Genomic DNA, 27,981 nt, shown 5'->3' with positions numbered 1-27,981 from the left:
TAGTGTTGCCATATCAATTTGGACTTAATTTCTCACACTTAATGTAGCTTCAATTTTCAGATATGCAAATGCACTTTTTTCCATTCACGCATTTATGTGCACCTGTAGACTAGAAAGCTTTTCTCCTTTTTCTTCAACAATGGCGGTGCAACCTTGCTCAGATAAAGTGCACAGCAGCCTTTAAACTTGTCCTGTTATTTTCCTTTCTTCTTTATCACCATCATTCTTGCATCATGAGCTTTGGAGAACTGTCTTTCATTACAGCTGTAGTAAAGTCCACAAGTCTTCATACACATTATGCAAAAAAAAAAGGTTATAAACACAGAACATTAACAGGGAGCGATATACTGCACACAAACACCTGCAGTGGACTGTCGCGAAACCTCCGTGCCGACACACACGAATCCCACAAACAATCTGCTTATTAATGGTCACATGGGTGCACGTTTGCATACATTCTGTATCATAAATTTGACATCTCCAGTATTATCCTCACAGACGACTGGAAGCCATTAACGTAAATCAACAAACCTCAGCTCGTCTCCGCTGCACAAAGAAGCCACGTGCACACTCAGCATATGACCTCTGCCTGTGTATGTCTATGTGCATGAGCACTGAAAACGATTTATCAGATCCTTGTCACTTCTTCCTTATTTCGGTTGCACTGCTCAGATCAGCCAAACCTGGATAACTCCACATAATCAAATTAACCCCTCTTACTGTCCTGTATCTGAATGCAAAACTTAAGTCATCGCTAAGACTTATACACACACACACACACACACACACACACACACACACACACACACACACACACACACACACACACACACACACACACACACACACACACATACACACACTAAGCATGCAATGTCAAATTTAACCAATATGAATTGGAAATCAATTTTAAAATAACAGACAGTTACTCAGAATGGAAAAGTTACACTATCTTTGACAAAGTCATGGACTCTGTCAAAGATGATTTGGATTATCTTCAATTTGCATACAGGTCAGGTAGTAGTAAACCTTTGTACGTCTTTTATTCATTGATTTTTCTCCTGCTTTTAAATGCATTCAGCCACACATTCTTGCAGAGAGGTTAAAAAATGAGCACAACATTGACCCAGGAATTTTATGCTGGCTTATGGATTTTTTATCTAGCAGATCTCAACGGGTTAGAGTCAATGATGTTTTATCTGATGCTCTTATTTCTTCCCCTGGTTCACCACAGGGTTGTGTCTTTTCACCTCTTTTATTTGTTCTATATACTAACGTGTCAAAGTCAACATCAAGGACGACTTATTGTTAAATTTGCTGATAATTCTGTCATTGTGTCTCTTTTAAATTCAGATGATCAAGACCATGGCCCTGTGGTGTCAGATTTTATCAGCTGGTGTAAACTGTCCTTTTTAGATATCAACGTGAACAAAACTAAAGAGATGATAATTGATTTTAAGAAAAAGCAGGATGACATTTTTCCCGTAGTTATTAATGGACTGGCCGTGGACGTTGTACAGAATTACAAATACCTTGAAACCTTTTTTGACAGCAAACTAACCTTTGAGCATCAGATTGACCAGGTATGTAAGAAAGCTCACCAACGCATGCATTTTTACTGTAAACTCAGCCATTTTAATGTGGACAGCACTTTTATGCAGATGTTTTTATTGCTGTTTTATTGAATCTGTTCTTACCTTTTCTTTTATCTGTTGGTATGGGTTTTTAACTTTGAAAAACAAAACAGTCTGCATTGTATTGTAAATGAGTGCAACAAGATTACTGGCATTTCCTTAAACGACGTGCCATCTATATATAAAAACAGATCCATTAAGAAGGCGAGGTCGATCTTGGATGATCTCAGTCACCCCCTGTACCCTGAGTTCAAAATGCTTCCATCTGGTCATAGATTTATGTCCAGGAGATGTAAGACTAATAGGTATGAGAACTCTTTTATTCCCACTGTCACTAGATTTTTAAACACTATCGCATGAGTGGTTGTTAACTAGGTTTTCTTATTATTTCATGTTGTGTTATTCGGTCTACTGTTTGGTGAGTTTTCATGCCATATTTAAGATCATGTTATGATCATGTTATAAACATACTACTGCTGGCTGCACAACAAATTGCTCCAGAGGGGATAATAAAGATACCTCGATACCTTGATACAAGCTATGCTAACAACAGCCGGCTTCTTCTTCTTCTTCTTCTGCAATTCTTCTTCTATGATGCACTTTGTGCTACTCTATGTGGTGCTGCCCCCAGTGGTGAACAAAAGGCGAGCAGAGGCAGTGGCAACGTTCTGCAGCCCAGCAGCAAAAACCTGAAGCAGGTCAGTGGTTTTGAATTAAATATGTATTTGAAGGTGAGCAATGCCATTATTGGCTTATTCTAATTTAGCGTTGGAAATTACTGCTGACATTAAACAAAAATATTGTCAAACTGCATCATGTCACACCAGATCGATTAGGGTTGAACTGGTCCATAATAAAAGGTCATTCCTGAATTGTATTGCAACCTGTGCATCTAATAAGGATGTAAATTGTACAACAACTCACTATTCAATTCGATTACGATTCTTGGGGTGACGATTCGATTCAGAATCGATTTTCGATTCAAAGAGCTCTGAGAAATAGTTATATTACTTAAAAAATGTTTATGTTTAAGAAAATGCAGCTTTACAATGTTAATCAAGTGATTCTAGATGTAAATTTACTTATCTGCTTTGCTCGTTCAGAGTTGGCTGGCAGTTTAGTGAAGCGCTGGACAGCAGTCGGCAGATACCGCTGCTCCGCTCCTTTTAGCTCTGGGTCATGGCGTCGCATGTGGGCTTGTGGATTTGAAGTGTTGACTTTCATTTTGCAGATTTTGCACACTGCATAAGTCATGTCAAGCTCCTTCTTACGCAGCAAATAATAAAAATCCAAAATGCGCTCAAACATTTGCCTTCAGCAAAGACGGTGCTGGCTGAATTAGCTCTTCGTCCACCATCCACTGAACTCTACGCTGAGCCCTCCCCTCGCGGGGACGCTGTAGTATGGAAGCTGTTGCCTGACAAACAGTACATGCAGCGAGTAAGCAAGAAAATGTTTTAAAAAATGCTTTTTAAAAATAAATTCTTGGACATTTTGGATCGATTCAGAATCGTAATAAATAAGAATCGCGATTTGGACGTGAATCGATTTTTTCCGGCACCCCTAGCATCTAAATGCACATACATAGTTTTATAAGGAAGCGATACACAGTTTGTGACAGCACTGTGAACATAAAGAATTCTTACAAATTCTACCCACTTTCACGGATATACATCCTGGGAGATTGTGGTTTGAAACCTCCGTACCACAGAATACATTCCAGAGATCAGTGAGGGTGTTCCATAATGAACAGGGATTTTCCGTCAATGTGTCATAGCGTTAACTATGGCGAGATTTGCAAGTTGTTTGAAAATTCCCACTTTCCCGTCATTAACTATAACATAACTCGGAAATTCCGACATTTAAGTTATATTATGGGCATGCTACAGAGGTTTGTGTGCACGGCACACGAGGTAAATTTGGTGCATTACGCCATCCAATCATGCACAAGCTCATTCGTGGGCAACCGTCATCTTAGTACGCCGGTTGTCACGATTATAGACAGTGAGCTTCCAGGATGCAGGTGTGTCACAGTAAGAATGGGTCTGCACACTTCTGCATAAAATACTGTCCGCAATTTTAGCATTTCTAAATGTGTTACTTATTAAAACAGTAATGCAGGACTCACCTTTATCAGCAAACACTCACTTGACAACAAAAAAAGCTCAGAATTTGTTGATATGCTTGTGAGTTTTCTGCAGGCTGAAGCGTTCGCCCAAACAACAGTACGCTGCAGAAAACTGATAATTACATCAAAGTTCTCAAATTGTTACTCTGCCGTGAACTGTTATTAGCCCAGCTCCAGCCCTCTCTGCACAGACACAACCCGGGTTCGGCGCCAGTTAGCTTCCCCCTCACCTCCACCCCTGAACCTCCTTCCTCTCCTGTCTGCTCCTCTCCTCCTCCACCCGTCTATACCCCCCATTTCTAAACACAAGGCGACCCACCCTTCCCCCTCTCCTCTTCCGTCTCTCCATTTCTTCCCCAGGCAGCACACTCAATCACCTTCACCCTACTCCTCCTCCACCCCTTTGCCATCTCAGCCTCCATTCCAATGTATGCACAATCTCCCCCCCCAATCTCCATGAGCAGGGAGGAGGGGTGCTGCCCCAGGGCTGAGGAGGGGTGGAGAGGAGGGCACACCAATTCAATCACAAAAACAGAGCTCCTCCTCCGTGTGTGCATTTGTGTGCCTGTGCACATCTGCAGAGAAGCGCATCGAGTGACAGAGTGTGTGTGCGTGTGTGTGTGAGAAGGGGGATGTTTGGGTGCTATCCTTAATGGCTCTGGGTGCAGGAAATGGCTTGTTGCTATACAGATAGCTCCAAAATCAACTGTCATCACGGGAAGCACACCCATATTTTATCTGCATCGGCAGAACGCACATGTTCATTCACAGCTGGGTCAGCCTGGCTCCGCCCCCTACTAATGACTACACAAAACTACAGCTCATACAGAAAAAAACAAAAAACAAACAAAAAAAATCCATATCTGGCAACTACTGGAATGTAGAACACTGTAGTCGCTGGAGTAAAAATAAAATTTAATCCTTCATTTTTTTTCATCTTTATTTCAAAAATTTACACTGCCAACCTGGTAATCCATAATTTTTATCGATACGTAACAATCCACTTATTTGCATAATAGATTTTAAGCTATTTATGAGTATTGAAGTTGATTCACTTCCTACATTGATAACAGCGCAGTACTTGTACAGGAAAAATGCAGATGAATGAGTAGATTACACAGCAACTCAAATAAATAAATGAAGCCACCATCTTGTACATCTCCAGTTTATAAGGGCATATAATGAGGACCAACGGATTAAAATATGGTGAATTTTGATGCACGAGATCAATGAAAAAAAAGGAACGGATGTGCCTGCCGCCAGCTCGATCAGGTGCCCACCTTCACATGAGCTAACATCTTAAGTTAGTAACTGCAGAGAGAAACATGAGGCCTACGATGAAATAGTCAACGGCATGGGGAAGTAAAACTGGAAGATATGTGAATGGGGATGACACCAAAACTTTGTCAATGCTGAAAATTACTCATGGCAAACATGAAACACTGTTCCAAAACTTTTGAAACACGTGCGTTTCAATTACTGTTTCACGGTCTGCAGAAAAGTGAACACATGCTGTGCTGCCACCTGCTGACCAGTCCAGAAATGTGGATTCACCAGCACAGGCAGTATACATGTACTACTAGCAAGTAAACTGCTGGTTCAGATCATCACGAAAAACTGCTTGTTTCATACCTAGAACTATGACATGTTACTCAATACAGCAAAATCCTCAAATCTGATGCACATCAACAGGTTTAGTATATGAAAAACAGTCACATTCTTCTCAAAATATGGCTAACAATCTTTGTTAGCAGTGCTAGCCTTGTATTAGGTATTGCTTGCATGAGCAGTAACCTAAAAAAATAAATAAAACCTGATTGCAAATGTCATTTCTTTAGCAAAGCAGAGTATCACCTCTAATAATATGAAACAAAACTATTTGAGCTCCCACAATCATTTCCGCCGTACTGCACTTGAAAGCATCGTGCTACCTCATACAGTCGACTGTGTATGGGAAGCAGCCGTTCCGTGTAAACAGATTAGCGCTGGACGCGTCCTGCATACAGTATTTCCTAATCGGGAAAGGCTATGTCACTTTCTGAGCATGCAGCTATGACGTGCTCCAGCCCAAAGCATGCGACCTGGGCTGAACCGTGCCTGGAACGCCACTACTGGATCATCGCAACTGGCAGGAAGTGGGGAGAGGAATTTAAATCGCAGATGTAAGCGCACAAGAGCTGCTCCACTTCCGCTGGTAATGAACTAATAACGAGAGAAAAAGAATAAATTCCCTGGAGATGAGGGAGGAAGGAGACAGGAAGGGGTTGGGGCTGGAATCGGAATAGTTACAGTGATTCTGTTGTGTGCGAGCAATTTATTTTTAGTATCAGACTGGAGTCGCACATGTGAGATGCCTTTGTAATGAGCCTTTTATTCTAGGAATGTACAATGTACGGGTCTGAAACGTGGCGGGGGGGGGGGGCATGTAATCAGGACACCAATATTAGCTGCAGACAGACAGCGGCACAAGTGTGTTTCTCACATAATCACACACAAGGAGGAGCATGCATGCACACACACGCGCACACACACAACCAAGTGTCTTTGCTCTTTACGCACGATATGTATGTCATGTCAGCACTCCTGGCGCTTGCGTGAGCACCGTTTTGGTGATCAGTGCTGTCAAGATCATAAAGCTCGGATTTGCTACGATGCAAATACTGCTGCTATGAGGCAGATCTTTATGCAGTTATGTTAATTGTAACAGTTTTTTTTTTAAAAAGGTTTGGAAAACGCCTGCCTTACCTCCAAGTAAACTCACATGAAACCCAAAAATGTATGTCCATGCAGTCTGGGATTTACTTTCAAGTTTTCTTGGGGAAGGTGGGACAATTTTCCAACTTTTCCTCTCAAAAGTAAACAAGGTGTTTGAATTCAACAGACTAATCAATGAGTCCAGCCCTTGCAAGCTGTTATAAAATGATCATTCAAGAACAATACAGGTTATTATCTTTTCACTCACCAAATTAAAAGTGCATACATGCAGTACAAACATTTTAAAATTGGGCAAACATTGATACAAGACATCAACTGAAAAAGCAACTTTGTTTTGATTAGCCAATATTCCATATACCTGCCTTCCACATGCTTACTAGATGCTGGATGAATTGATAAATCAATCACACTAGGCATGGTTGTCAACGTGACAGACAAAACCATTTCCATGCAGAAACTTTGTGATTTTTTTTTTTTTAAAGTGGTTACATTCTAAGCTTAAATTAAAAAATGTCCACGCAACCCTGCTGGGTCAGCAGCTGTTGGAATGCAGTTTGTGCTCCAATAATGATGCATCTGAAAAGAAACTGGAGTAATCTTAAATTATTTTACACATCCAAAACAGTATGACGAGCCACATACACGTCACATAAGTGTGCCTTCCAGGCTTGAGGTTAACCACCCATCTAACTAGGTTAAACTGAGTCATAAAAGAGAGACACAGTGGCTGCCCTGAAAAGAGAGTATGAATAGTCAGGCATGTTTTGGCAACTAAGGAGTTGATACTAACTTCAATCTTGTGATGGTGGAAGCCATCAAACAACTCTCAAGCAGCCATGAAATATGACGCAAGTGCAACACTGAAAGATGGTAAGCCCAAAGAGGTTGTCTTAAAAATGTTACCATTCAGCCTACTCTTTACAAAAAAGCAGAGGTCAGTATGCAATTGCCCATAAAATTTGCCTGTATTAGCAGTATTTTCAAATAAAATTATTTCCTTTTATTTAAAAAAGAAAATACAAAAATGTATTGAAAAAGGGGGTGGTCTTATAATCAGCATTGTCTTATATTTAGAACAACATGGTAATAATACATCAGCATGGCCATTAATGCTGACAGCTCATAGCCCAACTTTAAAGTAAAATCTTTGATGCTGCAGTTTTCACTACACTTTGTGCAAATGGTATTCTCATTCTTCTAGGACAAAATTCACTTTTGTTCCAACCCATCTCTTAATCTTCTGAATAAAATATCCAGTTTAAAGCATTTGTAGAGCTTGACCACCACCATGCTGGAAGTTAGCCCACGCCCCTAGACCTGTAACGTCACTGCGAGTCATCTACACGTATCAAAGAGATGCTCACAAAGCCGGACGGCCGAGCAAATCAAAAGGAAAGAGCCCCAAACAAAGTGCCACAAACAGCCACGGGAGCTGAATTCCCGACACGCACCGATTTATGCTTAGACAGCGAAATCACAAGACACATTTTCAACACAGTCATCAATTTCATAATAGAGGGGAGGAAAAGGAGACAGTTCGAAAACGATAAACCTGTTCACTTCCAAAAATACGGCATTGGGACGCTCAAAGAGAGAGTGGCTGTCCCGATCATCCAGGATTGGTTTATTTTTAGTTTCTCAACAAAAAAGTGGACAGATTTGGAGTAAGATTTCATTCTCTCCACCTTCAGTGAACAAGACTCCCCGGTCCACGCCGTGTGACTATTTTGGGACGTCTTCACACGCCAAACTTTCGGAAGCCCTGGGACATAAACACTGAAAACACACACGCACGCACACACACACACACACACACACACACACACACACACACACACACACACACACACACACACACAGTCCCAGCTGGAGCACACAAGCTCCCTTTGTGCTGCATTCCTCACGCCTTGTAGCCTTTAGCTTAGCTGCTCTCTGGCCACACTCGCACAATCGCCGGAACTTTCTACGGGCTTTTTGTCCACCGGAGGCGGCGGGGTTGCTCGCTTACCGTGGATGGGGGCTCCAGCTGAGCACAGAGGGGTCGACTCGGTGGAGTAAGATCCAAAAAAAAAAAAAGAACAAAACAAAACAAAAAAAGCAAAAATGGGGCAGCCAGCTCAGCAGATTCCAACTCCTCGCCTGTGCTCCCAGCTTTGTGTTTTCCCTTTAAACTGCACGCACGTACACTCGCGCACGCACAGTTCCTGAATGTGACAGTGTTGGAAAAAGCACGCGCAGCCTGGTTACTGTTGTTGTATCTTCTTCTTATTCTGCGGGCTGCATGAAGATGCACACACAAAAGCAAAACAAAAAAACCAAACCAAAAAAAAAAAAAAAATCCCCACAAAAAAACAACAAAAAAATAAACAAAAGCAAAAGTAGAAATCCTCTTTGTTGCTTCCTGTTTAAAATTCTCTTCTTCTTCCTCCTCCTCCTCTTTCTGTTACTCTCTCTCCATCTCTCTATATTCTGTCTTGCTTTTCCCACTCGGCAGTCAGACAAAGAAAGGAAAGGAACAGAGCGAGCGCACACATGTACAAACACACACACATACACACACACACACACAGACATATACAACACACTCTCTGCTTTTTTCTCTCACACATACACAGGCTCAGAGCCCAACCCCCCAGCCTGCCTCCCTCTCTCCCTGCCTTTCTCTAACCAGCACCTCCTCCCTCCTCCTCCTCCTCTCCCCCATCCCTCCCTCAGCCTGATCTGGCCTCGTTCTCATTCGTCTACCACATCCTCCCTCCCTCTGTGTCAAACAGATGGGTTTGGAGAGCAGAAGGAGCCTCTGTGTTCAATCTCTGCCTCTCTCTCTCTACCCCTACCCACCCCCCCCACCCCTTCATTAGTGTGATGTAAGCTGGATGGGGGACACGCTTTGACCTGCGCCGCACACTGAAATCCTAATCGATACGGATGCAGATAACCTTCGATCACAAGCGTTAAAAACTCTGCGTGCAGTGGTGCAGATGTGAATTTATGACTCTGGCGCGCTCACGCCAACAGATGTGCAAAACTGGCGACAATGGTTCAGCATTAAAACCAGCTTTTTTTTTTTTTTTTTTTGCTTTTGTTTGGCCGCATTCACTTTATCCATTGTTTGCAATTATGCCGTTTCCACTTCATGAAACTAAAACCGATTTGCGTGACCCGCACACAAACCAAACTACACAAAACAAGTGGTGCACATCTGGGCCCCCTGCCTGTATAACGTCTTATTAATACATGATGTATGAAAGAAGATACGTCAAATTAAACTCTTTCAATTTAGTGCTTGTGCATGAGATATGGCGGCAATAAAGTTTTGACAAAGACCTACTTATAAACAGGCCATAAGGGTCACAAAGGTCAAAAGGGTGACAGCGCGCTCACATGCAAACTCATCCAAGTCTCTGGTACAATATGAAAGCGATGACTGAATGCATTGATGAATTACTGCAGCAACAAGGGGTCACAGAGGTCACAAGGGTCAAGGAGTGCTGACGTGTGAACTTATCCAAGATTTTAGTTCAGACAGCATGACCATCAGATTCCTGAAGGTGTTCATGAGTGATTGTGGCAACAAGGTTTTGACTGGGACCTACTTTTAACTACACTCAACAAAAATATAAACGCAACACTTTTGGTTTTGCTCCCATTTTGTATGAGATGAACTCAAAGATCTAAAACTTTTTCCACATACACAATATCACCATTTCCCTCAAATATTGTTCACAAACCAGTCTAAATATGTGATAGTGAGCACTTCTCCTTTGCTGAGATAATCCATCCCACCTCACAGGTGTGCCATATCAAGATGCTGATTAGACACCATGATTAGTGCACAGGTGTGCCTTAGACTGCTCACAATAAAAGTCCACTCTGAAAGGTGCAGTTTTATCACACAGCACAATGCCACAGATGTTGCAAGATTTGAGGGAGCGTGCAATTGGCATGCTGACAGCAGGAATGTCAACCAGAGCTGTTGCTCGTGTATTGAATGTTCATTTCTCTACCATAAGCCGTCTCCAAAAGCGTTTCAGAGAATTTGGCAGTACATCCAACCAGCCTCACAACCACAGACCACGTGTAACCACACCAGCCCAGGACCTCCACATCCAGCATGTTCACCTCCAAGATCATCTGAGACCAGCCACTCGGACAGCTGCTGAAATAATCGGTTTGCATAACCAAAGAATTTCTGCACAAACTGTCAGAAACCGTCTCAGGGAAGCTCATCTGCATGCTCGTCATCCTCATCGGGGTCTCGACCTGACTCCAGTTCGTCGTTGCAACCGGCTTGAGTGGGCAAATGCTCACATCTGCTGGTGTTTGGCACGTTGGAGAGGTGTTCTCTTCACGGATGAATCCCGGTTCACACTGTTCAGGGCAGATGGCAGACAGCGTGTGTGGCGTCGTGTGGGTGAGCGGTTTTCTGATGTTAATGTTGTGGATCGAGTGGCCCATGGTGGCGGTGGGGTTATGGTATGGGCAGGCGTCTGTTATGGACGAAGAACACAGGTGCATTTTATTGATGGCATTTTGAATGCACAGAGATACCGTGACGAGATCCTGAGGCCCATTGTTGTGCCATACATCCAAGAACATCACCTCATGTTGCAGCAGGATAATGCACGGCCCCATGTTGCAAGGATCTGTACACAATTCTTGGAAGCTGAAAATGTCTCAGTTCTTGCATGGCCGGCATACTCACCGGACATGTCACCCATTGAGCATGTTTGGGATGCTCTGGACTGGCGTATATGACAGCGTGTACCAGTTCCTGCCAATATCCAGCAACTTTGCACAGCCATTGAAGAGGAGTGGACCAACATTCCACAGGCCACAATTGACAACTTGATCAACTCTATGCGAAGGATATGTGTTGCACTTTATGAGGCAAATGATGGTCACACCAGATACTGACTGGTATCCCCCCCCAATAAAACAAAACTGCACCTTTCAGAGTGGCCTTTTATTGTGGACAGTCTAAGGCACACCTGTGCACTAATCATGGTGTCTAATCAGCATCTTGATATGGCACACCTGTGAGGTGGGATGGATTATCTCAACAAAGGAGAAGTGCTCACTATCACAGATTTAGACTGGTTTGTGAACAATATTTGAGGGAAATGGTGATATTGTGTATGTGGAAAAAGTTTTAGATCTTTGAGTTCATCTTATACAAAATGGGAGCAAAACCAAAAGTGTTGCGTTTATATTTTTGTTGAGTGTAGATCACAAGGACCACAGCGGTCACAAGGATCAAAGAGAGAATGCGTGGCTGATAAAATAAGCAATTTGAATCGATAAATACAACTTTTTTAATGAATCATTTAAAAAAATCTTCAAATACACATCTGCTGCTTGTGCTGTGGTCTACTGACAATGTGATGGACGGACACTGGACCTGCACCCCAGGGCGCTGGACTTGTCTCACCCTGCCTGTGGCACCAATGACTGTGTGCTCATCTCAATAACGCACTTTGTTTTTGGTGCTATTATGGTTTTTCTGTTTCCTGTTTCTTCAGCCTGGTAAAACGTTGTAAAAACCTTGTAACTGTTAGAATGGCGTAAGCAGTGAGTCACCCCTTTGAGTGTGGTCTGCTTGATGTTTCTTCCTCAACATCATCACAGGGTGTTTTTCCATACCACTGTCGCCTGTGTGCTTGCTCTAGGGGTTGGTAAGGTTAGACCTTACTCATGTGAAGCGCCTTGAGGCAGCTTTGTTGTGATTTGGTGGTATATAAAAATAAATAAATTGAATTGAAAGAGCAGGACAACATATTTAATCAACGTTTACAAATACTGGTTCCGTATTTTCTGATTAATCTTTCAAAATGACTCATAAGGAGATACAGCACTCATATTCTAAAACAAACCATCTCAAATAAAATAAGTATGGTCAGTAAATAAGATTATAAGAGACGACTGTAACAGTGTAATAAATAGCAGCGAAGCTGAAGACATTCCGTGAGTGAAAGCATGGAAATTGTGTGAAAATGTAATTTTCTCACTCTTCACGCTGGTTTAAACAAATAGAACCAGCGTGTTTGTTGAACTTATGTATCTATTTAATGCTACTGCAGGTAAACAAATGTGCAGGGGGACGTGCACGGAAGAGAATTTTCTATAATTATCGCTCACTGAGGCATCAATCTGCACACCAACAACATGCATTAGGAACTGAACAGATAGAGGAGCCAGATAGGCTAAATCCACCCGCAAATCAATCTGACTGAGTTAAATTGCTTTCCCGTTTCCATGTGTTTTTTTCATTTGCTGTACACGGTGGTTCATTCAGTCAACTCAACATCGTGTTCTCGTGTAGACGTTAATGTTGTCTAAAATGTCACGGCACTGCTTGCATTTGCAAAACACCAGCACATGTGAACACACATGCACAGCAGGATTTGTTTAGCTTTTAGCAATGACATTTACGTATCAAAAAAATAACTAAATAAATAAAAACAAAAAAGTGCACTGTGTGTGGGCACAGAACCAGGAGTTGGCCAACAACATTAAAAAAAACCCCCCAAAAAACAGAATGACTCCTTTGACTTGAATCCCACTGAAAGGGGTAGTTTTCTCGCATAATTTGGAAGGTTATCTGATTTTGTTACTTCATTCTAGCGTTTTCGCATTACTGCCACCTGATGTTCTAGATAATATCACAATGAATAACGACTCACCCAGACACTATATTTATCCAGACATAAAGAAGGAAGCGAGCCTATTTGTACACTCTCAAACCACCTTTTTGAGCATATTTTTACACTGCGTTAGCTGTACAGGTTAGAATATATAAACTGTGCGACAACAGAATTTCAGAAAAATTGCAACAAACTGTAGCAGTATAATAAAGAGAGCTATGCAATCAATGTTTTGTTTTTTTGTTTTTTTACCACAATCCAGAGTCATTTAATGTATTGAGCATCTACTGATACAAATCCCAATCCAGTGGTTGTATTTTCCTGGATATGACACTGCACAGAGCACATGCCAATGATGAACTGAACTCCTCTGAAATGCTTCAAGATAAAAAAAAACCTACCGTACTTTAAATCCAAGCTACTTCTTAATATTTTAATGTATTTTTTCAAAATAAACCCGCTGACTTTTTATATGGTTCATCAGTTCCACTTAATGCAGCACTGTAGTAGTAAAACTAGAACACTCACAGCAATACTAAATGAATGACACTGATTAAAGACGAGCGACTGTATTTTAAAATATATTCATCATTATTATCATGTACAGAGCCTGTGGAAAATACAGACCAGATAACAGGGAAAACTTTCCTATTTCCTGTGGAACACACTTCCCAATTGCTCAGTAAGAAGTGTGCCGTATGTGCCATCCATCAAAAACATATATGGTGCATATCTGAAGTGAAGCAGCATGTGAATATGCTTTTAAAGCACGTACCACAGTGCTGCCACTGAACTAGCAGCAAGCACTGACAGAGCGGTGTATACAGCTCTGTTGACTCCGCGCTTATGAACCTGAGCAAGAAGGAACATAGACTGACCTCATTTGATTCTTGTTTGTAGATGTCATACAGATCAATCAAACAATTTCTTGTCCAGGTCATCCCTAACAATAAACATACAAGCATAGCTAGACCAGATAACTCAATAAGATAAGGTATTATGCTAGCAATATGTAGATCTGGGCTGAATTCATGCAACCCATCCAGCTATAAATAAGTACCAGCTTTAGTTGGGGAAGTGACCTGACATTGGCTTGCATCCCATCCAAGGGAGACTTAGAAACTCTCATCCACTTTACAGTATCCAGAATAAGCAACAATGGTCCCCAGGGGCTGGATAGGACTTAGTTCATATCACATCTGTAAAGACGACAATGTTAAGTTTCACTGAAATTCTCAGAGGTTAAGGGATTAAAGATTACTAACCACAAGAGCCGTAATAACTTTCATATTTTTGGCTTCCCTCATCCTAACTGACCTAATTTTAAAGCTAGAACCCCACACAGACCCAGTAATGCTCAAGCTTAGACATTACATTAAAAAAGATCTTGCTTTACATCCCACTTTAGTTATGCAGAAAAGTTAAATCTAGTAAAAATAGTTTTATATGGCTCACCGAAACGAAAAGTTGCACGAGTAGATCGCACAACGTTCATTACCACTTCACGTTTGTTGCACAACTTTGATGTGTGAGAGATTTTTTGGAACATTTAAAAATTCTCTTTGCACACTTGTACGCACCGCCACCCCTCTCACATTCAGTCTACACGCGTTAACGACGAGTTTACTCTCCTGCATAACACAGTGCATGCAAGTGCGTGCATCAAATTCATGCAAGTGTCAGGGGTCTTTAGCTTACAGTCATGAGACACCACGGAGAGCGCCATCTTGAAAGTACTAATGTTGCGATGTCAAAATAAAGGTTTAATGTTAAAATATTCAGAATAAAGGATGCACATCATCGTGCCTAGGCACAAAGTCATATCTGAAAGCTGAGGTCAATCTGACAAACGGTCAGAGAGATATGCGAGCCACATAGTCTCACACAGACATTTCTTGCTTTGTAGACAGATTATAAGTAGTAGCAGTTGTAGTAGTTTGAAACATGTCTTGAAAAGTAGACCTTCAATCAAGGGGTGTTGTGGATGGCACCACTCCCCCCCCCCCCCCCCCCAACCCCCAAAGCACCCTCTTTCCGTCTGGATTTACCCCTGGTTTGCAGTCACTGAGTAAGAGCAATCAAGAATTGCGTATTTATGTTGAAAGCGCAATCTGATTAAGAAGGTTTTATGGGCGTATTTTACATCGTGTCATCCTCAGGAAGAGATCTTAGGCGTAACTTTTGGGGGGGGAGGGGGGCATTGGTGTTAATACGTTGCCAGTCTAACTCTGTTTTTAGTTTAACCACAGTGAGGACACTCACAGAGACACTAAAAGCAGACTCTGAAAGAAACGAAAGGTTTAAAAATTGTCTGTAAAACTCTGCACTCTGCTCGCTGTGTCATTACGGCGCTTGCTGTGAGAAGAAAAAACCCACAAAGAAACAAACAGAAATGTACGTTACACTAAAAATCGATTTTTGAACATTCTGAATGCCGTAAATTTTATGTTTTGCATCCATACTTGATTTTGCGTCAGGATGGCTCAGTGCGAACTATGCGTTTTGGTGGAAATCTGTCGTAGTGACGGAGAACTTTAATCTGTGGAGATTGCCGTGCCTGAAATTTTCAGAATGTATGCTACAAACTGTGAGAGTGAAGGAACAGCTGTTGTGAATAGTTCTGCCCTTTATGATGGATACAAAGTGAAATCATATCTTCCAGAATGTACTTCACAATAAAAGAATTTTAATGTAAAACCAGTCCCAGGTTAGATGGTACCTTTCTATAGCGCCTTGGGGAGGCTTATGTTGTGACTTGGCGCTATATGAATAAACTGAATGGAATTGCCAGGGACACCGAGAACACTTAATGTGAAACTTATCACTGTTCCATGCAACTGTTTAAAATTTGACTGCCACCAATTTTAGCTCAAATCTGGCATTTGCTAGGTTTCCTAAAAACAGACTTGAACATTTAAACAAACAACACATTGTATCAGGAACTTATTTACAGAGAAACATTGTCTTGTGTGACAAAATATCAATGACAGAATCTTTCCTCGTCCAACATTTGTGGTGGGTGTGACCGCCAGACAAACAAGGCAATCCTAGAGGAAAAACTAATCCATCAGGCCAAATGAATACAAAGAAGAAAACTACAGGAAATGAATCCAGGTGAGTCAAAGACCAAAGAATAGAGGTAGGAAATGCACAGCAAGCCAGTCAATATGGTGGCACATTACATAATTCTCCTGTTGCATTGATTTATCGCCTTGTCGATTTGGCCCTGAGCCAACATGCAATAGCATTTATATTATTTGAGCCGTAGCCCAGGAAGACAGAGAACTGGATGGCAAGTAATGGAGAACAATGCACCCAACTCCCCCCCCCCCCAAAAAAAAAAAAACAACCCACGAGTAAGGATGAGTAATAGCTGGGAATGCTGGGACACCCCCAAAGTGACACCCTCTGAGAGAGGAGAGGATGCAATGACAGACAATGAAAACAGATGGAGGGACAACACAGCATTGAAGACAGCACTTAAATTGTCCAAAATAGCCAAGATTCAGAGAGAGAAAAGTGTAAAAGAATGAGGAGACAGACAGACAGAGGAAAGGCAAGAAAACAAAGGAGAGAACGTATCAGCATCCGTTATCCAAAGGAGGGGTGCTGTTGGTGTAATCAGTACAGTTAAATAAAACAGTACTGGATCCACAGTAGAGACAAGGTCTACCACGTCAGCTCGCGCACATGCACACACCACACTATTCTAACGCTTACAGCAGGAACACAGACTGTTTGCACACATGCACACTGCCTGAATCTGCAGACGTTTTCACTTTTAGTTCTAAGAAGCCTGGAAACAGAAAGGACACTGTGTCAATATGCACCATGATGCCAACGATTACTTGTGTCTTGCTGCTTGAACAAAGAGAATACTTATCCAAACCTCAAAATAGAATAAAGTCTTTAGCAAGGTATAATCAACTACAGGAGCAAACCTCATAAGGACCCTCTAAGACCATATCAAGACAAGATGCACAAAAGGTTTTCAGGACAAGTCCCCCCCAGTAGCCATGATTACAAATGACACGTGCCCAGTCTCAATCTCCAAGGTCTTAGTGAGATGTCTGAGGACCAAGTTACAATCAGAGTCAAAATGCACCCAACATCGGCATTGTCTGAGGTCTTACTGATGTGACCTTGTATACCGCGATTCACTTTAATATACAAAATCTTTGTCAAGATACTGCGTACATTAAGAGACACAGGCCCCTGGTGGCCAAAATCATAACTGAAACATACCCAACATCAAACTTGCTCTCAAAGTTCTTGTCAAGTGATGGGTACAGACTGAGCATATGGCCGTATGCACACACTGTATCAAGCAGTTCAAGAGCCCTGCTTGTAAAAAGCAAGTAAAAATAGGAGGTGATAATCAAACACTTGGAATTTTTACTTTCATTAGAACGCTGTACTAACACAAAACTGCCTTAATAGCACTTATATTACAATGATGTAACGTGTATTGTTTGAGCATACTTAATGTCATAAGAAGAAGGCTCGATGTAGGGAAAGTGATATGCTAATGTACAACTAAATACAAGAAATGTTTCAAACAAAACAGGCCTGTTTATACATGAAATTGATGGGAATGATGGGGTGGGGGGGCAGCCCTGTAATATCCCTTTGAAGGCATCAGATCAGAATGACTTTTCTTCATGAACACCTTCATACGGTGTGCAACCATTGTGGCAAACATCTCTGATTTTCCTTTCTGCAATAAAGTTTAAAATTACCCCGAAAATTTTAAAACTGTAAACAGAAGTAAAAAACCCAATATGCTGCATGTTCTTCTTCATTTATCTGAGCTACTTTAATACAACATATATGGAAATACTTTCCCTTCATCTCATGTGTTAACACAAATTGCAATTATAGGTTTTGGGTGGGTCACAGAAATTTTTCAGATTTGAAAGCAGGCCACGGTGTTCTTATGTTTGGGAATGTCTGCTGTGGATGAAGTGGCTTGGTGTTCCCAGTCATTTTGCATGTGGACAGTTTTACCATCTGAGCTGCAGCAGTGAAGCCAGCACAGCATCCAGATGGGAGCAGCGTGTTTTCTAAGCAAGCGGACAGCAAGCCAGCTCACCCTAAAAATCTACAACTGACGGCAATCATTTTACCTCAATGATATTTCTACACATGACAAATTCTCTCACGCACGAGCATCAGGCCGTCTGCTTCCTCATCCCTCCTTTCCCCCCTCCGGCTCTTCCTTTTTATTTGACATCCCACTCTCATTCCCTCACTTTCTGTGTGAGCTACAGAAAGATGAGAGGAAGGTAGCGAAGATAAAGGCAGAAAACTAGATTAATGTGATGAATGGTGCGGTGAGAGAGAGAGAGAGAGCAGGAATAAATAAATTATTCACAGGAGCAGGAATAAATAAATTATTCACAGGAGCACAAGGAAAGCTTGTTCTGGCTCATCCTCTCTCTCTCTCTCTCTCTTTAAAGATATATTCAACTGGGGTGTGTGAGCTGATTAATTGCCAATTAAAGTTTAACGAGCTACAGCTGTGTTCAATTAACACGGGTTTAGACACCTCTCTGCTGACACCCCGCCCCACAACAATCAAAAATCATGCCCTCCATTTTCTTTCCATTCTGCTGCCGATTCGACTTTCGCAACTTGAAAGAGAAGGACAGAGAGGAAGGAGGTGATCTGAGGTAATAAAAAAAAAGCCAACCGGCAATGTCAGATTTAATCTGTTACGTCAACACTGGAACTTGGACCATATTTAGCTCCAGAGAGAATTTCTGCAACACGTCTCCAATGACCAAAGTTTGTGTGATTAGCAATTTCTTTTCATTTATATAGCATCAAATCACAGCAGAGTTGCCTCAAGGTGCTTCACACAAGTAAGGTCTAACCTAATATATATATATATATACACACATATAGAGAGAGAGAGAGTTATCCAATATAACCTTAAGGGTTATATTGGATAACCATCATTGGCAGCAGTAACTTCACAGGAAGCAGAAAAAAAACCCTGACTTGGCTCTGAAACATAAAACACAAACACGCCCAAAGTAAGAGCACACAGAAACAAACATCGTTAACATAAAAAGACTGACTGTGTCCTTTTATGTCAAGAATGTACACGTTCCCTGACCTATAACAGCAGAAGACACAAAGGTCATAAGAACTGAGCGACAGCAGGGCTCTTGCTTTCGCTTGGCACCGACCGGTGGTGAACCTGCTGACCCAGAAGCATTTGAATTCCCCACCATGCCTCCAGTTTGCTGTCCTCCACGTGCAAACAAGAATCCACAGGACCCCCGGTTTTGATGTCACCTTTTCTCTCATCCTCCTCTCTTCTTCATTCCTTCACTTCTAATTCATTGCCTGCCTGAAGCTTTTGCCCTCTCTCCCTCACACTCATATTCTGCAAGTCTCTGAAGCAAAAACATCAGCAGCACTGGATCACAGCTCGTATTTTTTTGTACCACCAACTATTTGTGTAGCGTCTTCACAGAATATGCAGAAGAAACATGTTTTCATCTCAAAACGTCAACTTAGTGTCATAAAGCCGCATGTTTGACATTTTGTCACCGTTTGATGTCACGTGCTTCTACATATGAAAGGATATTTGTTTCCTGAACTTCAGAAGAGAGTGACAATGTTCACTGGCCCTACTCCACAGACATGAGTTTGATCGATTCACATTTTTACAGGATATTTGTGTGATTCATCATCAGTGTGGACGTGCATACTGCTGGAGAAACTTGAACACTATTTCAATATCTCTGCTCACTTCCGATGACTGACATGAAACAGAGATTAAAGCAAAAAAAAAAAAAAACATCTTGCAGCAGTGTCTGCAAGACGGCGAGCAGCGTCTCGCCGTTTCAAGTTGAAAACTTCCACATTTCAGGCTCTGTTGACCCAGGAAGTCATCAGAGAACTTTCAGAAGAAGTCGGCATGAGGAGTTTATTCGGACATTCCATTGTTAACAGACATTTTGTAATGAAAGAACGTGCGGACAGAGTCGCATGTCGGGCCGGACCCGACCGCAGGGGGTAGCGACAGGAGAAACACCTCCGTTGGAAACCTTAACGGGCAAGTTGGAACATGCCCAAGCTGTTAAACAATTTCTCAGTTACTCACTTGTTGAAAGCCATCAAAAGCCGCCTGAATTTTACAAATGGTTTTCAACACGGAGGTGTTTTTCCTGTCGCGGGCGCACAGATTGGCCGAGTCACCACGGAAACGACTCGGCGAATTTGCGCACACGTCTTTCATTACAAAATGTCCTTAAACAGTGGAATGTCCACATAAAGTCCTCATCCCGGCCTGTTCTGAATCTTCTCTGTTCTCTCACGACGTCCTGGGTGAATTAAGCCTTAAATTAGAATGTTTTCAGGTCGAAACAGGCCGACGACGGTGCCTGGAAGCGCTACGCGACGTCCCGCTCCGTGATAAGTCCTTACAGCGACAGAAACACCCCATAATCTCTCATCAGCCGTTAAACTTTTCACCGAAAACCAGCTTAATTTCTCAAATAGTGTCCACTCGGAGTATCCCTCACAGGTCCAGAAAAAATGTTGATAAAGCAACGCATGCCGTCCGCAGCGGCTATTCAGACAAAGAGATTCCGACGGGCGGGGTGGAGCACTCCTCACTCAAGGCTTGCCCACAGGCGAATGACGTCACAGACGCGTGAAAAAACTCACGCGTGCGCACGAGGGTTCAAGCATGTCTGACGTAAAAACATATGAATCAAATCCATTTATTTTTTTGAAAAAAATAAAAAGGACCGCTTTTTTTCATCACAGACCTCGTATTTCACTCATGAACCACTGCTGCTCTTTTCTAATGCAGCAGCACCATGTTATGGAAAGACTTTAACCTACACATTATTAAAAACTTCTGAATAAACATATTTTAAGGGGACAACTTTTCTACAGGTTTTACTTAATTCAATACCAATTAAAATCTCGGGCCAGTTGTCAGGATCTGAAATGGTTGTTTTTTTTGTTTTTGGGGGGGGGGGGGGGGGGTCTTTTTTTGGTGGACCTTTGTCTGCAGGGGGTCACAAAATTTTGGGCTTTTGATGTCCAGGGATACATTCTGGAGGTGTGTTTTTTGATGATTATTTTCTCATTCCAGTCCTCCTCAATTTAGTTGTACTGCTTAGTGTGTATTGTATTCCCTTTTGCACATTTTCACCTTGTCTTTAACCAAAACTGGTATCGCAACCGACATGTTTGTTTGATAAAATTACAAACCACAACAGCTAGAATCATGTTCATATTTTTGGCTTCCCTCATCCTAACTGACCTGATTTTAAATTTGGAGGCCCAAACAGACCCAGTATTGCCCGAGTTTAGACATTACATTAAACAAGATATTACTTCACATCCCACTTTAGTTATACAGAAAAGTTAAATTAACTAAACTTATTTTTATGTGGCTCATCAATTAAACTTAGTCCAGAACTATAGTAAAACATAAGCACAGAGAAATATTATTAGTATTATTGTAATTATTATAAGTAGTAGCAGTATGAAAAATGTCTTCAAAAGTGGACCTTTAACCAAGGGGCGTTATGGAGGCTCCACCCTCCACAAAACCCTCTTTCTGGCTGGATTCACCCCTGCCTTGCAGTGTCTAAACATGAACAGTCAAGAATTTGAGCATTTATGTGGAAAGTGCGACCTGACTGAGAAGTAAGAAGGTTTTATGAGTGCAATTTTCATTATTTCGTCCTCACAGAGAGATTTTAGGCATATTTGGGGGGGCATTAGTGTTTGTTGTTATGCGTCGTGAGTCTTGCAGCTCTGTTTTTAATTTAACCACAGCAAGGAAACTCACAGAGACACTCAGGGCAGACTTTGAAAGAAAAGAAAAGTTTAAAAATATGTTTGTAAAACTCGGTATTCTGTTTAAATAAAATGTCATCTTGGTAAACGTAAACCTTAAAGAAGATAGAAGTGCTTTATAAAAGATTTAAGGCCCATTAGGACTAGTGCTTATTCTCACACAATGTACTATCAAGCGGACAAAACTCTGCGACTCCCTCTGGACAGGACACAAGACCATCACAGGTCACTTCCCCAGCCAAGACCAATACCATCTACAGCTGTGTGAACTGACACAATGCAAAAGAAGCAACACAGAGATGTAACTTGGCTGGGAATCGATCCCAGCATTAGTCCAGGTCACACTCTGGTACGACAAGTATTCCAGTGCGTTTGGAGTGTAATTACGACTAAGAAATTAAACTATATTGCATCAGTACCAGCACTGCATCATCAGCTTTCTCTACATGTAAGGTCAGGCTTTTAATGTCTTGTTGAACATTAAAATGCCCATTTAACTGGCAGGTCTAATAAAGCCTTATGTGCCTTCCTGTGCTCTGTGTTGTCAAAGTGCAGGTCCACTTTGCATTCCAAAGGTCAAAAAGAAGTCAGCAGGACAACAATTATGGTTCCTGTGATTATTACTTTTACAATTAGATTGACAATAATTATAAATAGTCACACTGACAACACTTGCATGATTTCCAGTGCTGTGGAAGATAGAAAACAACCCCCAGGTGTACCCTCACACAGAGGGGTCACTCCATAGACAATCATGACATACCATCAAAAGCCACACCAGTGTTGTCCATCTTGTGTGATCATTCCACTGAGTACCCCTGTCAGTGGTGACAGCACTGTGTGCCAGTTTCCCATTTTGGCTTCCATTACAAAATGATACCTCCACCCATCTCCTCACAAAAGGAGAGTGGGAGAGTGGAAGGGAGGAGAGAAAAAAGGAGAAGCGAGGTGGGAGTGTGCACAGTTGGCTATCACTCTTCATCCCTGCTCCTCCTCCTTGGTATCTGTGCTCTTTGTCCAACCACTCCCTGCTTGTCTTCCCCTTGTTCCTTCTTTGTGTGTTTGGGCAGATTGCTCCTCTATTCCTCCTTTCATCTTCAGATCCGAGCAGAATGGAGCCATGCTTCTTCCAAAGGCCCCAGCAGGTGTGTGGTGTGTCTAATTGTAGCTAAGTGTCTGTGTGAGGGACTAAAATATGCTTTAAAGTCCTGCAGAGAAAAGCGTTTTACTTATTTATTTTTTCCACATTTCCCATTATGTCTGTATTTGTAGCTACTATACGAGTGCATGTGCTAGCTGTATGGGTATAAGCGATATCTCGTTTCCTCAGGGGAGTCCAGGCCCATTTCCACTGTCTGCTGAAGCCAGCCAACCCAGTAATGCATCGATAAACTACTAGTGCAGCAACACACCCATTAGATAAGCTTGTTTTTCCTACCTGCCAGTGCTGAGCACACGCTGGGTGTGTGGTGCCTGGAACTGGACGGGACACATTGCCTGTACCTGAAAAGCAAGCATACCAGAGGTATAAGAACTAATACAACAAACACTAAAGAGATAAAACCCATTAAAAAAAAAAACTTTTATATGCACTCATTTCATGTGCACATATATGCAGATTTGCATGCATGTTACTTGTCAAAATGGAGTCTTTGGATACACGGAGCTTGTTATTAGTTAGTTACTCTGCATGTCAATTTAACAACAAGATGCCACAAACATCCGATGGTTGTCTGTGTGCCCATCCCCGAAAATGTGACCTGGTGTGCCACCGACCCCCGCAAAACTGATTTAAAAAGTATGATATTCTAAACTATTTTAATCGAGGTGTCTCTTAGCAAAATACGCTGACTTTATGCAAGTTCCCACTGAACAACAGCAGGCTATGTTGAGTTCTTTTTTTTTTTAAAGTTATAACATAAAGAATGGATCTTTCCTTTGCATTGTATTTGACTGTGAAAGAAACTGTACTATGTTCTCGACTGTGACTGTCCTGGAAAAAAAAGGGAGAATCAGAAGAAAAACAATAAACTGGAAGATATGGCTGCAAAAACACAATCAACGCCAGTTATGCGTATGTTTTTCAGACACAGAAAGGATGAAGTTGACCAAAAGAAAAACAAAACCAGGTACTTTGTCAACACCACTTTGCAGAGGAAAAAAAAGAAGCATTTCCTAGTTTTTAGTAATTGCTATTTTTTATTTTCTATACAGATGTGATCTGCTACAAAAATCCCCCTATTTTTGGGGATTCCTTATTTCCAAACAGACATATTCAGTCTATATGATGTAAATTACTGCTCCCCCCCCCCCATTAAACTAACTAACTAACTAACTAACTAAATAAAAAAAATACAATGTCAGGTTTTTCCAATATGGTGAGAGGAAGCAGCTGCAAATTTCAGAGGCTACGTCATAGAAGTTAATGTCGATCTTTGCAAGCAGCACTGACTGCACAACTTCAAATCAGAAGAAGTCTGGACGATACAGAAAAGGCAAAAAAAAAAAAAAAATTTGCAGTAATTCTTACATTTAAGCTATGTAAAAAATGCATTTGTGGGAGGAATGAAATGCTTCACTGCTTATATTTGGAATATTGGAATATTTAAAGAATAGATTTTTAAGAATCAGATCTTTGAACATGAACATGACCTTGGCCACATAAGGAACACTGCATATTAGTTTTATCCAAATTGGGCAGCGCAGTCTCGTTTGACGGCAGGCGTTAAAGGGGTAAAATATGATGCATATGACATAATTTCTCTACTTCTGGGGACAAAAAGACTGGCAAACAAAGTGAAAATGCAAAGAAAAAGTAACAATGCGGTGGGAAAACGAACGTGTTGCAGTTTGTTTATGACCCGGAGAGCAAACATGTCAAGGCGGTTTTGCAGGCAAGAGAACATCGCTACTCTGGTTAGCTGTGTAGGCTATCACTTACCGACACGACATCTCCCATTCGCTTTGTCTTCCCTTCTCTACTGGGAACCAAAAAAAAAAAATAAATACTTTTCGGGACTGCTTTGGTGATTGCAGCCGAAAACTAAACAGTACACCATTTTTCCATGTGAAGTTATGCTGTGTATATATTGCACAACGGGAGTGGCTGTCCCCATAAGTGGTCAAATCCCACGACATCACGCAGGGTTCAAATGAAACTGCGATGCCCTACTGGAACTCGACTATTGGAAGATAACGAATTTGTGCTTGGGGTTATTACTGTACAGCGGATCCGGGATCGAGCTGCATGCTGATACGATACAAGTTTTACACCAGATGTCCATCCTGACGAATCTACCGATGCACATGGAGAAGAAAGCTCAGGTGGCCTCAAACCTGGAAAACAGTGTGCGTTTCCACTTTGCAGTGCATGCCTTTGTGTGAGCGTGCTTGAACAGTGGTGCACAGCACAGTGTCTGAGATCTTTTATGCTACTATGTGAAAATTACAAGTATTTTCGGCTCATGATGTGGCGTGACAAATTAAGACTATGGCAGGTCCGCCACAGTCTAGATAGTTAATGCGAAGTCCCGATTAAAATGCAGGTGGTTTTTCCCCTCTACAAACAACAACATATGAGAAAATACACACAGAGGCATTTCATTTAACAAATCCACACTGTGACGTAATCATCCCTCAAAATATGAAAATAAGCACACAGACAGCAGTTAATGCACTGACCAACCGCAGACTGTGATTACAGCTGACACACACACAGAAATAACAGAGCCAGATAACATGCATAAACAACATACCAGCATGACGTAAGATCATGCAATATCAGACATCACCATAATTAAAGCTGAAGCTGTGTTTATCAGCCGGCTAAGTAGGACAGGAGGCGCTAAGCCCTGTTTGTTTACAATAACGCAAACGCGCAGACAGTGTACACGCCGTCTTAGCAGCTACCTATTTTAGCCATCCACCGTGGTAATTTGTACCCCATCCTCAAATCCTGAGGGTTTACAGGCAGACACAACATATACTTAGGTCCAAACACATTCGAAAGCTGACACACTTGCTATCATAGTGTAAACGAGTAGACATCATAGTCTGCAGCACCTCTGTTACTGTGCGGTCGGCTGCCAGTTTTTGGGGAAACAACAACTGAAAAATTGCCTTGTACATTGGCAAGCAAAAGGTTGAGAAGTCATTTGAAGTTGCACATCACTTATAGTTCAGTTAAATTAATCATTACCTCCGCCAAGGAGGTTATGTTTTCGATCGCGTTTGTTTGTTTGTCAGCAGGATAACTCAAAAAGTTTTGAACAGATTTTGATGAAATTTTGTGGAGTGGTTGGAAATGACAAGAGGAACAAGTGATTAAATTTTAGTGGTGATCCGGATCACGATCCGGATCCCGATGCTAATGCGTTAGCATGTCTATGGCATTTTCAATGTTAAAAGTTAGCATTATTAGCATTATTGCAGCTGTCATCACGTTCGGGGGCATTTGTTTTCAAACTATAATATTTCTTAAATTTATTTTTGTTTATATATTAATAATCTAATGATTATTATATACAATTTTAGAGAAAGAGACAAAAAGAAATAGATCACTGTGCCAAGGAGGGAATCTCTTTAGAGAAGTGTTTCATAAATGTTAAAAAATTCATATATTTGCAGTTTAGTTGAATAATAAATTGAATATTGTCTCTTATTTGTTTTTGTCTATAAGCACATGCAATATCAATATCAGTGCTCAGATGACAGTAGCTTCTGGGAAAGGTGCAAGTTGCAATTAACTGTGATGCCAAGCGCTAAGGATACAACCCTAACCCTAACCGCAGATGAAACTTTTTTAATACTGAGCAAACATCATTGTTAGACTTTTTTAGGTTCAATGATTCCACGGCGTGTAGATGTTATGGCATCAGTGACCCCATGGCCTTGGCGGAGGTTTGCACTCTCTGAGTGCTTCTAGTTAGGAAATGTAAATGGTACGTTATGGTGGATCTCCACAAAGGAGAGTTAGTGAGGGAAGCCGCCAAGACAAAACAAGACATTTGAAGACATCATTTTGGATTTTGGGAAACAATAATCTGATCATTCAGATTAATCAAGAAAAAAAAATCAACAGAATAATAGCAAATGAAAATCAGTAGTTGCAGCTACCGTGCGACAATAACTTACAATAAATCAACACTTCCTTCAATGAAATGGACAGTGAAACTGACCATGCTCAAACTCAAGTTTGTCCAATTCGAATCTGATTTGTTTTGTTCAAGTTATGGATAATAAAGGTGCAAGCCCTAGGCTGGAAGAGCAATAGACAGACCCAAATGGAAACTTTGATTCAATCACAGATCAATAAATTGCTTAAAGCCGAGTGTGTTAAGCAACAGTGTAAGTGGAACACAAGAATACTGCAAATCACCAATAATCTACACTGACATGCTCCAGATCATTTTCTACGATGAGTTTTGCTTTTATATGACCTTTGCGACTTCGGCTGAGGGCTCTGGTGTCTACCTCCATGGAATAAGAATGAACTGAAACGCTGGTGAAAGGCTGTTATTGATATCATATTGGTTCCAAGAGCTGTGAAAAGGCAGGTTAATTATATCAGGACCTGAACCAAACACCGGGTTCAGCTCTGTGGATACGAGATAATAAATCCAAGACACAACAGAGTACAGTCCCTCACAACACTATAAATGCACCTTTTAAAAGGACAACAAATCACACACAAAAGGCAGCATGTCAGTACAGAATGTTGCTGGACTGATTCGTTCTTCTTTTTAATCTTTTTTATTTTAAAAGTGAAATAAGTCGAGTCAATTCAAATGGCAATGCAGAAACTCAGAGCAATCATTTCAGGTAAAGCCTGAAATATTCCATCATTTCCCTCTTTGGATAATCCCTGGATTTCTGCCTTTTGGAATAGCTCCACAGATTATCCCTTTGCCTAAACCACTCCACAGCCAGGGAGACGGGCAGTGTGGGAAGGAGACTGAGGGGGAGGTGTGTGTGTGTGTGTGTGTGTGTGTGTGTGTGTGTGTGTGTGTGTGTGTGTGTGTGTGTGTGT

General features: G+C 41.5%; 1 protein-coding gene across 1 annotated transcript in view; it reads right to left on the bottom strand.

Annotated features, from left to right (window-relative positions):
• Window positions 1-27,981, bottom strand: part of kdm6ba (lysine (K)-specific demethylase 6B, a) — a 161,781-nt gene that overhangs the window by 69,394 nt on the left and 64,406 nt on the right. The window contains exon 4 of the mRNA XM_034164486.1: window positions 23,392-23,456. The gene's annotated coding sequence lies outside the window, so the exon portion shown is untranslated. The remainder of the gene's footprint in view (window positions 1-23,391; window positions 23,457-27,981) is intronic.

Source organism: Thalassophryne amazonica, chromosome 23 (genome assembly GCF_902500255.1).
Source record: "Thalassophryne amazonica chromosome 23, fThaAma1.1, whole genome shotgun sequence".
NCBI classification, from domain to species: Eukaryota; Metazoa; Chordata; class Actinopteri; order Batrachoidiformes; family Batrachoididae; genus Thalassophryne; species Thalassophryne amazonica.
This window is presented reverse-complemented; position numbering and strand designations above follow the sequence as displayed.